Below are 14,049 nucleotides of genomic sequence, written 5' to 3'. Positions count from 1 at the left end.
CAGTTCACAAATATTTTATAGGGGTACGACATATACCATGGGTGCACTTTTGTGACTTTCTTTAAGAATTTGGGGCCACATGATTTGCGACCTGCAAACTGCGAGTCAGAGCGAATCGCAATTTGCGAGTCGCAAATCCGAATGTAGGATGGTGTCCCTGGCACCATCTGTGATTCGCAAGGGCTTCGCAAATGCCCACCTCATGAATAATCATGAGGTGGGTCGCAATTTGCGACCCCCTTGCGAATGGCGGCCCTCACAGGGATGGTGGCCTGCTGGAGACAGCAGACCACCATGTCTGTGACTGCCTTTCAATAAAGCAGTGTTTTTTTTTTGTAATGCAGCCCGTTTTCCTTAAAGGGAAACGAGATGCATTACAAAAACGAAAAATGAAACGTTTTCGTTTCATTTTTTCCGAGCAGGCAGTGGTCCGCAGCTTGCTCTGAAAAAATGTTTACAGTGACATTCACAATGGGCAAGGGGTCCCATGGAGACCCCTTCCCTTTTGTGAAAGTGTTAGCACCCATTTGAAATGGGTGCAAACTGCGATTGGTTTGCGCCCGCGTTCGCGGTCACAAAACAATCCTACATTGCACTGCGAATCGCAATTAGGAAGGGAACACCCCTTCCTAATTGCGAGTCGCAAACCTGTTTTGCGATTCGGTAACCAAGTTACCGAATCACAAAACTGGGTTTGTGCATCGCAATGTGCTTTTTGCACGTCGCAAACAGCGAAAGTCTCTGTTTGCGACATGCAGAAAGCTACCTACATGTGGGTCTTGGTCCCTAATTAGGTCTGGTGTTAACAAAGACATTTTGTTTTTATTAAACTTCTATTTCTCTCTCTTTCGGCTGGCTTTACTGTGAGTGATCGCATTCTGCTCTTCCACAAGGAGCATATTGGCACACAAAGTAGTTTTGTTCAGTGTCAGGAACTACAGTGGCAATCAGTGATGTAATGAAACTGGAGGGTGCCCCTTTCCAAAGAACATGGAGGAGCCCCCTCTCCAGACTCACTCAGGGCAGGTGCTGTGCTGAAAGGGGCCCCTGGAGGGCGGCTGCGGGGCCTTTGTTATGCCACTGGTGGCAACGTGTGCTTTTAGAGTTCAAAAACTTTTTGTTTTTTTTTGGCCAGTGTTTGTTACAATGTTGAGGGCCTGGTAACTCCCACAACAATAAAGTGTTACAAAAGCCATGTCAAAACAAGACACGCATTGATTAAACTAAAAGACTTATAAAAATATGTCAGATCAGTTGGCTTTGTCAGTGTTTGTTTATTTTCATGCTTCCCATAATCGTGTTGAAAATGGTTACACTGATTTTCCATTAGAAATATTTTTGGGAAATACTAGCATGCGTCAACACATTTTACTAAATGACACTTCATTTGCATCTAATCAGAGAGCATTCTGGGAGCATTATACTTAGCCTAATAGCCTAAACTTTTCAAACATGTGTATACACGTTTTTTTTTTGTACTGGAACCAACGTTAGTAGTGAAGTGTGGCCTTAAAACATTTATTTACAGCACTCACCCTAATAATGAAGACTTTCAAATAATGAACCATAAATACAAGTTCGAACAGCTTTATCTTTCAGAAACACATTACCTCAAATGCAGAGAGTTCCACTCCCTATAAACAGGCAGCCAAAGGGTTTGTGCTGCAGAGGGTTGGGCCTACTTGTCCCAGGGACAAAGTAAACATAAAAACTTGTTGCCCTTGACCCCAAACAAGATGTCCCGGGTGTCGGGCAATAGGAATTCCACATCCCTGCATTAGCCAATGAACCGGGCTCCAAAAAGGCCAATTCAACCAACTTGGACTGGGCTCCAAAAAGGCCAATTCAACCAACTTGGAATCAGTCCTCATCAAAAAGGACTTGTGCCGCTCTGTGGACATAGCGCAATTGGCATTACCGCGAAGGCAAAGGGCTCTTTGTGCCCACTCCAGGACTGCCTCCATGTCCAAGGGAGTATTATTTTCCTTGGCCTGTACCACAAGCTCAAGAATCTTTGTGATAGGCCCAGAAAGGTCTAACAGCTTATCCTGACAGCCTCTCCAGGCTCGGTCCAGTCCCTTTTTAGGATCCTTATTCAGAAAAGTGGCCATACTAGGGTCTAACTTCGGAGTGTCTGCCACTTTACCAGTCAAGGAAGGAAGGGGGCACTCCGAGCGCAAAGTGTTGCGCACATCCTTGTCAAAACTCTTGCGCAACCTGTCCTGGACATAGTGCGCAACCTCCACAGAGGGCAACCATTCGGTGGATCTCAGGTTAATAATACTCTGGATCAAAAAAGAGGTTACTCTGAACCATTGTCTCTTCAGCCGAATTATGTAATTTGCGTTTCTGCTAACCCAACACCTTAGGTTTATCCCGAGTTTTCTCAGAGTCCGAGGAATTGGAGGTGGAAGATTGAGATTATTCAGGACGTATCAGTCCCTGAGAGGACAATCTCCTAGGGGTCTCAGTGACATCCTGTTCATATTCATGGTCTCTAAGAACTGAGGAAGCCATCTGGGACAATATCTCCACCGAGGATCTAGGTCCTCTGGAAACCCTTTGGGTCCGACTGGTATCCGCAACGGATTACCTATCATCAGAGGGTCTGCCCATCAGTTCTCTTTGCCCAAAACGCACTAGAGTAATGGGTTTCAAAGCCTTTAGAAGGGCTTGATTCACAGTCCTGCACGTGAAGACCTAGGGCACGTACCAATCTTTCCTCCATCTGATTTTCATATGGCTGTGCAACCTCTTCATGAAAAAAATCATCCTCTTCTGTATAATATGCCACCTCTCTAGAGATGAAGAGGTAAGAAGGAGTTCAGTAGGGGAGGATTAGCCCCTGCAGGTATTCAAATGGAGAAACTTCACTCAAAATTGAGAGAACCACTCTAAAAAAACAGCCCAATAAGAAGTGGGAGGAGCACCTGCAGTAGATTTTCTGAGGCAAAGTCCTTTTCCGCTTTTAACGCCCCGTCAGGCTTTCTCAGGGGTAATTATAACCAAAATCACACACACCATCTTTGCCCTCGAGATCCGGAGCATAAAAAACCCCAGGTCGTGTCCATGCATGCGTGCAGTGTGAAATCAAGAGAGCCTCTCAGAATGCCAGCGCTCATACAGCTTTTAAAAAGCTGAAATAGCCTGCCCGAGCACCGGTACGTCCCTCAGGGCATTCCTGATGTTCAGTAGAAGCTACCGTGCTCGCCGCAACCCACAAACTTCAAAGGGGATAAACAGAGGCGAGCGCTGGGCGCCGTATACCGTAAATACTGGAAAGAGCCAGTCGCAAGCGCCATTCGACCCCTTCTCCCGCTCCACGACCACAATAAATAAATACAATTGGAATACAAGCAACATGTTACATTTAATCAAATGGGTACTTAACTAGAGGCTGCAAGCAGCAAAGAAAGAGGAAGGACTAAGGACACAAGGACATTTATTTGGACTGTAGACCAGGGATTAGTCAGAGTGGACTACTGGGAATGTTGGGTTATGTAGTTTTTTGGTTATTTGAAAGTTTTATTGGCTGCTGTGTTCTTTCAGTATGGAAAGAGAAAGCATAATCCGAAGCCTCCGGTCCTGACATGGAATCATAAATCTTGCTTATAAGCTTCTGCAAGCATTTGTATCTAATCAGAGAGCATTCTGGGAGCATTATACGTAGCCTCATATTGTTAAACCTTTCAAACGTGTGGGTACACATTTTTTTACTAGTCAGTAGTTTACGGTCAGTAGTACTCTTACAACGGGTATTTAGAGAACTCAACCTAATAATATAGGCTTTGCATTACTACACCATAAATACAAGTTCAAAAAGTATTAACATATGGGCACAAATATTACCTTGACTGCAGACAGTTATCTTTCCTGTAAACTGACAGCCTAAGGGTTTGTGCTGCAGGGAACTGGGCCTACTTGTCCCAAGGACAAACTATACATAAAAAACTTGCTGTCCTTGACCCCTAACAATATGACCAGGGCGTTGGGCTACAGAGGAAGGAGGTGCTGCAAGGCAAGACCCCTAAGAGCTTGATGGATGCAGATTATATCACTGCCAACGTACTGCTGCCAAATAAATATCAATATCTGGTGGTATGGACTGCTACCTAACTTTGGGGCAGAGCTGGTGTTATACAATTAAATTGTTGTTCTTTGTACTTCAATAGTTTAGCCAGAATTTGTCTCCACATTCAAGGTCTGCAGTCTCTATTTCTGTCTCTTCTTCACAGCAGTCACCCCAAGCACCACAGGCAATGTTTAATGCTTAGCCTCTCAGTAACAGTGGCCACTTAATTTATATGGGTGTGTTGATATCAGTTATTGGCCTTTTCGGAATTATGAAATCGCAAGAAGACTGCAGGATCTGTTTACTTTCACCAGGGGATAACAGCTGGTGAAAGCAGGTTAAATGTCATTCCAATCCCAGGCCGCCGAAAGAGGGCTGTACTATGTACGAATTTGTGAGTTAAAGTACACTCTGCTCTTGTCGTACATGTTTAACATAAGGGTAAAGTGTTTTTTTTTTTTTTTTTAAGGTGTTTTTTTTATTTTTTATTATTATTATTATTATAGATTTTCCATAATCACACTTGCTCTTCATTTACTTTGAGCAATTATGGAAATGATTCACTTACAAAAGAGCACCTGTCTAACCTGCCATGGGAAAGGCACAAACTCCCTCTCCGTTTTCTACTTGATCTGAGAATTACACAAAGCATGCCATTATTGTGGGTCCCATAAAAACTGCAGTTGACTCCCAGGATGGGGTTCGAACCCTTGCCCTTAATAGAGCCTGAATGGATAGGTAAGAAATGATACCACTGAGCTACAGCTCCCAGCTGCTGAGCTTAAACTTGCAATCTGTTTTAGTTCACCGGCACCTCACTCTGGTTGAACTCGCCATGAACTGATTCCCTAGTAAACAGAGATGTAATTTGACATATCCACTGAAGAAAATGGCGCCCTTGAAATTGTTGGAGTATCTAGAGCTGAGGTTTTAATTGAGCATAGAATTTACTCATTTGCTACTTAGGAGTATGACTTAAAGAGTGAACCATATTCTATATTGCACACTTAGGTCATTTAGACATCAGAGGGGTACTACATTAATCTAGCCTGGGTTGAGCGCAGTACTGTATTCAAACAACATTTAGTAGTGACCATTCGGTTCCCTTGCTTAACTCCATATCATTTTAATTCAGCACGGTGCTAATGTGCCATGCATAGTTTGGCACACAAGGCCTGTAACATTCGGGCAGGTGACAACAGAGCACCTCACTGTGTACAGCTACCACAGTAAATGCAGTAAGAGAAGTTCTCCCTGAGTGCACCCCTAATCTGAACAAATTACCGTGACGACAGAGAAGAATTCAAATGCATTTGAAGAACTAGAGTGCTACCATTACATGTATCTGCAAGGGAGCCATCGCCGGACGCCATGCTGTTGGTAAACAACCTTTGTTATCTGCTTTCGGGCAGGAGCCATGGCTGCTGCCAACAGGCGCCATTAACGATGTTCTTCTGGAAAAGCTTGATGTTTGAGGAATTGGCAGTATATGTACCCACAGCCTTCACCTCACCCACAGATCAATTTAGCAAATGCGGACATATAATACTTTGCTACCAGCCATGGACTTGAACCCTGGCACTAGAGGGGCTTCAGACACATAAAACACATAACCTTGCCTCTGAGTTATAGCTTCTGGTTAAAAGCCTGATTCTGTTACCCAAAGTATCACAGGTACTCAATTGACCAATTTCGGAAGGAAAGAAGATAGAGATGGCATTTGCAGGGTTCAAACTCGCCAACTTTCGTAGAAGTGAGTGATTAACTCACTGAGCCATCCTGTTGGCTATCAGTACTTTAACTTCCTAAGCTGACATGAAGTACATACCTCATGGGAAGGTATAGTTGATGTTGACTCCCACATTGGGATTTGAACCCTTGTCCTGCAGATGATATGCAAGGCCATAGGCAAGTGATTGTATTGCTAAGCTATAGCTCTGAGCGAAACTGTACTGGGTACAATTATATTAGATCTGGCAAAGGACATTTTGATAGCTGTAGATACTGCAATTCCCTAACAGTTATACATCCTCCACTGACATGTCTCCTCCCAAGGGACCCACAGGCATCTGCTCTGTGCCTATTTGGCTCGCCCGTCAAACAAACTCCACACAGCTGTAGCCCGTCATTGTTCTGGGCAGCATGATTTCTTGAGTATTTCCTATGTTTTGGAGGCCCGTTAATGCGCACCCATAACAGTGAGATTGTAACATTTACACCTCAAATGCCATCTCTGCCCCAGAAAGGGCTATTTTTAGTGAGCCAGCAGTGTGACAATAAAGCACAGCCAGACCGGGCATCGACATGCTGCAAAACCAAAAGCAGTCAGTTGCATCTGTTTTAGAGCACCACATACTGAGGGCATAAGGCTTCCATCTATCTGCTCTGTGAGACCTCATAAAGCCTGCCCCGCTCACCTCGACAAAAGAACTCTTCTGCCCAAACCTCTAGTGTGAGACCTACCCATTCCAGACATCTTCTCAAGACTTAGCTGGCCCCAGGTTGCTCACCAGTTGTTTTGAGAGTGTCCTGCATCTTGAGCACCACCGTGCTGACTCCAGGTGCTTGTGAACTGTGTAACTCAGGCCCATCACCCCTTCATGGGCCTGCCGTCTGACTGCAGGCGTCCGTATGGTGGGCCATGTACGCTCCCAGACTTGCAGCTGCTCGTGATGCTTCCACGATCTTCTTTGATGACCCTGGTGCCATGTCTGCCATTGCCTTGTGACGATCTTCCATCCAGGGCTCACTGGCGTTACACCAGTCCTTCTGCCCAGTAGGTCACGGGATGACGGTATTGACCGTGTTCTCCTTCGCAGTTTGGAGAGGAGTGGGTTCCTTCTCCCATCTGCGTATTCAGCAGGAGATGATCGTGGCGACAATGCAGCTTATCCAGGTGGCAATGTTTGCAAGGTCATTCTTGTTGGGGGAGGGCTGTGGGGGTGGCCGTCCTACACTCCCCTTTTGACCTTGCAGACTTCCAGTGTACTGTTACATTACTGGCGGCTTCAAATACCAAAGACCAATCTCCATGTTTAATTTTCACAGGCTTGCAGTCTCCCGCAGCTTGCCGGTCCCACCCTCGGAAGGCGTTATTCGCAGGCCCCAAACTGGTCCGCTCTGCTGACCGGCCCGCAACCAATAGACCCAAGTTGGACTAGAGTAACTTAACTCTACTGTACACAATTGTTCAGTTACAGGTACTCTTCCACAGATCCTGTCTGAGGATATTAACATCGTCTTGTTTGTTATGATCCATTAAGCCATTTAGTGTTCTGTTTAGAAATATCCCATGGCCACATTTTTTTCAATTCAACCATTCAGGAAATATAGTGCAGCTGGCTTTGTGCTCATTGTGGTACGAAAATGTCTACATTTGAAATAAAATGCATAAATAGCAGCTGTGTTATATACAGTAGAAGAGGGGAAAACCTTATATTCTTAATAGTATGCCCAGTGGAAACTCATTCTCATTAAAAACCAGAGATGTGTGTCAACCTTTCAACATGTCAACGTTTTAACCAAAATGTTAGTGTGTGAATCTTATCAGGACTACGTCACCTGACGTAAATGCTCTGTAATGTAAGAATAACACCAGGAGCCTTGTTGGTTTCTAGTTTATTGATTTGTATTAATGCCTATATGAATCAGTCTGTATCAAAGCCTATCTTATCCCATATAACAGGTATATATGGTGATTCCCTCTAGTGGAGCTGACATAATGGCCAGGCTAGGAACTTCTCGGTGCCTTCAGGAAAGGAGATATAACTTAACGGTCTATGTTGCAGACTGTTTCTGAAACATGAATGAAAAACACAGTCCGGTTTTGTCTTTTTCTTTTTTCTTCTTCAATCCTTACATGCGCGCCTCTTCCGAGCACTTTTTTGTATTCAATGAAACAACCATTTATATTTAAATGATGTTGATATATTATTGATTTTCAATGAAATTTGTATGTTTTGCTTCCAGTTTGCATTTCTTTTTCAGATTTTTTTTTTTGTCTACTCCTCCCTTTTGAGAAATGAGATTCATGTTTTTTTGTGGATTGTTGCAATTGTATTGTGCTAGGATACGTTTATTGAGTTACCTTATCCAGATTAACCGTTTGGACCATTTGTGTTGTATGTATTGTATCACACCCACGTCCTTCAGCTTTAAGGGTTACCCCATTAGTATGTAATGGCCACACCAATTACAGGCTACCTCTTCTCATGTTAGGCTCCCCTTTCTTTCGAAGGCCTTCTTTTCTTTGTGCTCTCACAGTAATTAAGTACTTATGTGGACCTTTGGTGGGCATGTTCCTCTCGTCTGCCCCCTCTCGAAACCCCTGCTTATTCCTACGTGCTTTTTGTCATGAAGAACATTTATGGATTGTAAACACTAAACAAGGGGTGAAGAATTTGTAGTTGGTTGTGGGGTATCAATGTTGTGGTTGAGTGCATGGTGAGAGAGAGTAGCAAGTGTGTGCCAGTGGATAAAATGCTAAGAACATTGAAACCACAAATGTATGAGAGTATCCAACAGAACACGTGGAGAGTGTAGCTATTCATAGTAGCGTGAATATCATTGCTATGATGGATTTGTTTTCAAAATGGCCAATGAGGATATACTTTGTACCTTAAGTGATAATGGTGTTCAAAGCTAAGGATTATTTGAGTAAAGTAGGTTTACAAATATAATTACTTTCCTGTACAGTCCAAAAGTTAATGGGATGTTGGAATGATTCAACTGTGTTCTGAAAGCTGCCATCCAATTGGCGTGAATAGAAATTCTGATTGGGAATTGCAAATGTTGAAAGAAAAAAAAAAAAGTTTCTATAGCAATACAAAATGTAACCTGCTGGAGTAACGCGATTTGAAATCACAAAAAGATGATTTCCTATTTCTGAGTGTTGTCTCGGTTGGTTATTTAAGTCTGATAAGGGAAAAGGGAACCTTAAAAAAAAAAAAAAAAAAAAAAAAATAAGAACATCAATTAAATTAACCCATGAAGAATATAAGAGAGATTTTAATGAACAAAGGCCACGAGGTAGTGGTTAATGTGGGACAATGGGTCAAAAAAGCCTGTAAAGTTTCTAAAGGCAAGAGTAAATATTTTGAATTGCTCAAAATTGGAAAATCGAGTAATTGTGTACATCTGGCTGACAGGAAAGTGTGGCATTTGAGTTGAATTGAAGAGAAGTTGGAAGACAAGGTTGATGATCGGTGGTTAGATGAGGAAGTTGATGAGGTGGAGGAAGTGAAGATTACGGAAGATGATGTGGTTGATAGTACTAATATTGAGGGAAATAGCAAAGAGGGTATCATCAGCTGTGTGAATGGTGATTTGGAACATGGTATGTGTGGTGAGAGTTTGAGAGTGCGCACATGTTTAATAGCCCTTGAATGAATCAGGAAGATGGAAAGCAGTGTGCAAGGTAATGAACATACAAGACATTGCCGCCCGTGTTCCTTGGCAGAGCTTAGGCCATTGCTACAATGCCTCTATGTAGGAGGCTGGACTGGCTTGTAGTGAGTGTAGGAGGGGTACTTGCACCTTGCACCAGGCCCAGTTATCCCTTATTAGTGTATAGGGTGTCTAGCAGCTTAGGCTGATAGATAATGGTAGCTTAGCAGAGCAGCTTAGGCTGAACTAGGAGACGAGTGAAGCTCCTACAGTACCACTTAGTGTCATATGCACAATATCATAAGAAAACACAATACACAGTTATACTAAAAATAAAGGTACTTTATTTTTATGACAATATGCCAAAGTATCTTAGAGTGTACCCTCAGTGAGAGGATAGGAAATATACACAAGATATATATACACAATAGCAAAAATATGCAGTATAGTCTTAGAAAACAGTGCAAACAATGTATAGTTACAATAGGATGCAATGGGGACACATAGGGATAGGGGCAACACAAACCATATATAAAAGTGGAATGCGAACCACGAATGGACCCCAAACCTATGTGACCTTGTAGAGGGTCGCTGGGACTATTAGAAAATAGTGAGAGTTAGAAAAATAACCCTCCCCAAGACCCTGAAAAGTGAGTGCAAAGTGCACTAAAGTTCCCCTAAGGATAAAGAAGTTGTGTTAGAGGAATAATGCAGGAAAGACACAAACCAACAATGTAACAACAACGGATTTCCAATCTAGGGTACCTGTGGAACAAGTGGACCAAGTCCAAAAGTCACAAGCAAGTCGGAGATGGGCATATGCCCAGAAAATGCCAGCTGTGGATGCAAAGAAGCTTCTACTGGACAGAAGAAGCTGAGGTTTCTGCAGGAACGAAAAGCGCTAGAGACTTCCCCTTTGGCGGACGGATCCCTCTCGCCGTGGAGAGTCGTGCAGAAGTGTTTTCCCACCGAAAGAACGCCAACAAGCCTTGCTAGCTGCAAATCGTGCGGTTAGCGTTTTTGGACGCTGCTGTGACCCAGGAGGGACCAGGAGGTCGCAAATTGGACCAGGAGGTAGAGGGGACGTCGAGCAAGACAAGGAGCCCTCTCAGCAGCAGGTAGCACCCGGAGAAGTGCCAGAAACAGGCACTACGAGGATGCGTGAAACGGTGCTCACCCGAAGTTACACAAAGGAGTCCCACGTCGCCGGAGACCAACTTAGAAAGTCGTGCAATGCAGGTTAGAGTGCCGTGGACCCAGGCTGGGCTGTGCACAAAGGATTTCCGCCGGAAGTGCACAGGGGCCGGAGTAGCTGCAAAAGTCGCGGTTCCCAGCAATGCAGTCTAGCGAGGTGAGGCAAGGACTTACCTCCACCAAACTTGAACTGAAGAGTCACTGGACTGTGGGGGCCACTTGGACAGAGTTGCTGGATTCGAGGGACCTCGCTCGTCGTGCTGAGAGGAGACCCAAGGGACCGGTAATGCAGCTTTTTGCTGCCTGCGGTTGCAGGGGGAATATTCCGTCGACCCACGGGAGATTTCTTTGGAGCTTCTAGTGCAGAGAGGAGGCAGACTACCCCCACAGCATGCACCACCAGGAAAACAGTTGAGAAGGCGGCAGGATCAGCGTTACAGAGTTGCAGTAGTCGTCTTTGCTACTATGTTGCAGGTTTGCAGGCTTCCAGCGCGGTCAGCAGTCGATTCCTTGGCAGAAGGTGAAGAGAGAGATGCAGAGGAACTCGGATGAGCTCTTGCATTCGTTATCTAAAGTTTCCCCAGAGACAGAGACCCTAAATAGCCAGAAAAGAGGGTTTGGCTACCTAGGAGAGAGGATAGGCTAGTAACACCTGAAGGAGCCTATCAGAAGGAGTCTCTGACGTCACCTGGTGGCACTGGCCACTCAGAGCAGTCCAGTGTGCCAGCAGCACCTCTGTTTCCAAGATGGCAGAGGTCTGGAGCACACTGAAGGAGCTCTGGACACCTCCCAGGAGAGGTGCAGGTCAGGGGAGTGGTCACTCCCCTTTCCTTTGTCCAGTTTCGCGCCAGAGCAGGGCTAAGGGGTCCCCTGAACCGGTGTAGACTGGCTTATGCAGAATTGGGCACATCTGTGCCCAACAAAGCATTTCCAGAGGCTGGGGGAGGCTACTCCTCCCCTGCCTTCACACCATTTTCCAAAGGGAGAGGGTGTAACACCCTCTCTCAGAGGAAGTCCTTTGTTCTGCCATCCTGGGCCAGGCCTGGCTGGACCCCAGGAGGGCAGCTGCCTGTCTGAGGGGTTGGCAGCAGCAGCAGCTGCAGTGAAACCCCAGGAAGGGCAGTTTGGCAGTACCAGGGTCTGTGCTACAGACCACTGGGATCATGGGATTGTGCCAACTATGCCAGGATGGTATAGAGGGGGCAATTCCATGATCATAGACATGTTACATGGCCATATTTGGAGTTACCATTGTGAAGCTACATATAGGTAGTGACCTATATGTAGTGCACGCGTATAATGGTGTCCCTGCACTCACAAAGTCCGGGGAATTGGCCCTGAACAATGTGGGGGCACCTTGGCTAGTGCCAGGGTGCCCTCACACTAAGTAACTTTGCACCTAACCTTTACCAGGTAAAGGTTAGACATATAGGTGACTTATAAGTTACTTAAGTGCAGTGTAAAATGGCTGTGAAATAACGTGGACGTTATTTCACTCAGGCTGCAGTGGCAGGCCTGTGTAAGAATTGTCAGAGCTCCCTATGGGTGGCAAAAGAAATGCTGCAGCCCATAGGGATCTCCTGGAACCCCAATACCCTGGGTACCTCAGTACCATATACTAGGGAATTATAAGGGTGTTCCAGTAAGCCAATGTAAATTGGTAAAATTGGTCACTAGCCTGTTAGTGACAATTTGGAAAGAAATGAGAGAGCATAACCACTGAGGTTCTGATTAGCAGAGCCTCAGTGAGACAGTTAGTCACTACACAGGTAACACATTCAGGCACACTTATGAGCACTGGGGCCCTGGGTTACCAGGGTCCCAGTGACACATACAACTAAAACAACATATATACAGTGAAAAATGGGGGTAACATGCCAGGCAAGATGGTACTTTCCTACACTCTATCAGTACTGTAAGCAACAGCCTTCAAAACAGCTAGAATCCATCTGCAAACGCCTTAGATTGCAGAATCTACTTAGTGCCATTACATTCTACAGGTAAACATCAACACCAGTAAGGCAAAAGGGATTAGGAGACAACCCACTTCCATCTCGTGTAAAGAATGTAAAAAAGCACACTGTGTTGTCTTCATATTTTTTGGCACTGTCCGTCTTTTCTCATTTTTCTCTGCATGTTTTGTTCCCATCCTTCCCCCTCACTCTTTGTATCCACTATCCTTCTGTCTTCTTTTCTCCTGCTTCTTCCTCAATCTTACCTCTTTATATTTCCTACCCTACCATTTCTGTTTTTACAGCCTTAAAATTACTCTTTGTGACTCAGATAAGAGCCACCAAACAATCACTCTCCATTGAAACTACCTTTCCAGGTATTTTCATTTCCACCCAGTCACCTCCATTCACCTTCATATCTTTGGTACCTTTTCACTGTACAATTTCTTCTTGGGTCACTCTTCAGTTTCTATACCCTACTCTTGCTTGACATTAACATCCAGTGTTTGTTGGTTTTTCTATTGTCAATATTTCATGCAGCGTTAAACCTGTGGTACTTTTTGGTGCCACTTTATCTGTAACAACTCAATCTCAATATTTTGCCATTCACCATCTAATTTTATCCTTATCACTTTACCCTCTTGAGAGTTCTTTTCAGTCTCTCAACCACTCCATTTGCTGCAGTATGAAATTATGTTAGCAATATATGCTTAGTTCCATTTCTTTCTAGTTACTCATAAATCTTCTGTACACCATTGGCTTTTAAAATCTCTTTGGGGACCCCTTCCTCCAGAAATGTCAGTAGGCTTGCTGTAGTCACATCCATAACCACTGTACACTCTGGCCATTTACAAAATGGTTTGTAATACCTCCACAAGTTGTGGGTTTCCTGCTTTACTTTAGACATGCACCATAGCTTCAGCCAACCAACATGTTTTTTCTGGGAACTTTTTGGTAGCTTTTGCATTGCTTCTTTTAAGCTCTCAAACACACACTTGTTAATATGTGTATAGTTTTGACACTTTCTCACCTCTCTTTCTACTTCAATATGTACCTTAGGTAGGGTTGCCACCTGACCGGTTTTCTGCCAGCACCATTGATACTTTAATGTACTCCCTAATCTGTTGTTTGACTGTTATAAATCCTGAATGCCAGCTGCGTGTCTAATCAATGTGATGACTCCACACACCCTGTGCGGATCGAATACTCTTCTCTGACAAATGGAAAAATCATGAAACACGTGCCAGGCTATTTCCAGTACTGACTGAGCAAGTACTTGACTGCTGGTGTAATTCAAATATGAGTAAATTGAACTGCAACTACCACAATGCCCTGTGGGAGGACTAGCAAAGCATTTAAAAGTGACAGCCACACCTGTGAATAAATGTACAGTCAGTTTCCTGTGTGTATTGAGAACTTACATCAAAGATTATCACAAATACACAG

General features: G+C 44.3%; 1 protein-coding gene across 4 annotated transcripts in view; it reads left to right on the top strand.

Moving 5' to 3' along the window:
* The window catches only part of MEST (mesoderm specific transcript), a 242,924-nt gene that overhangs the window by 20,379 nt on the left and 208,496 nt on the right, over positions 1 to 14,049 (top strand). The gene's annotated exons all lie outside the window — the stretch shown is intronic.

Source organism: Pleurodeles waltl, chromosome 4_1 (genome assembly GCF_031143425.1).
Source record: "Pleurodeles waltl isolate 20211129_DDA chromosome 4_1, aPleWal1.hap1.20221129, whole genome shotgun sequence".
Taxonomy (NCBI): Eukaryota; Metazoa; Chordata; class Amphibia; order Caudata; family Salamandridae; genus Pleurodeles; species Pleurodeles waltl.
Note: the sequence above shows the minus strand (reverse complement) of the source record. Positions and strands in the feature narration are given on the sequence as shown.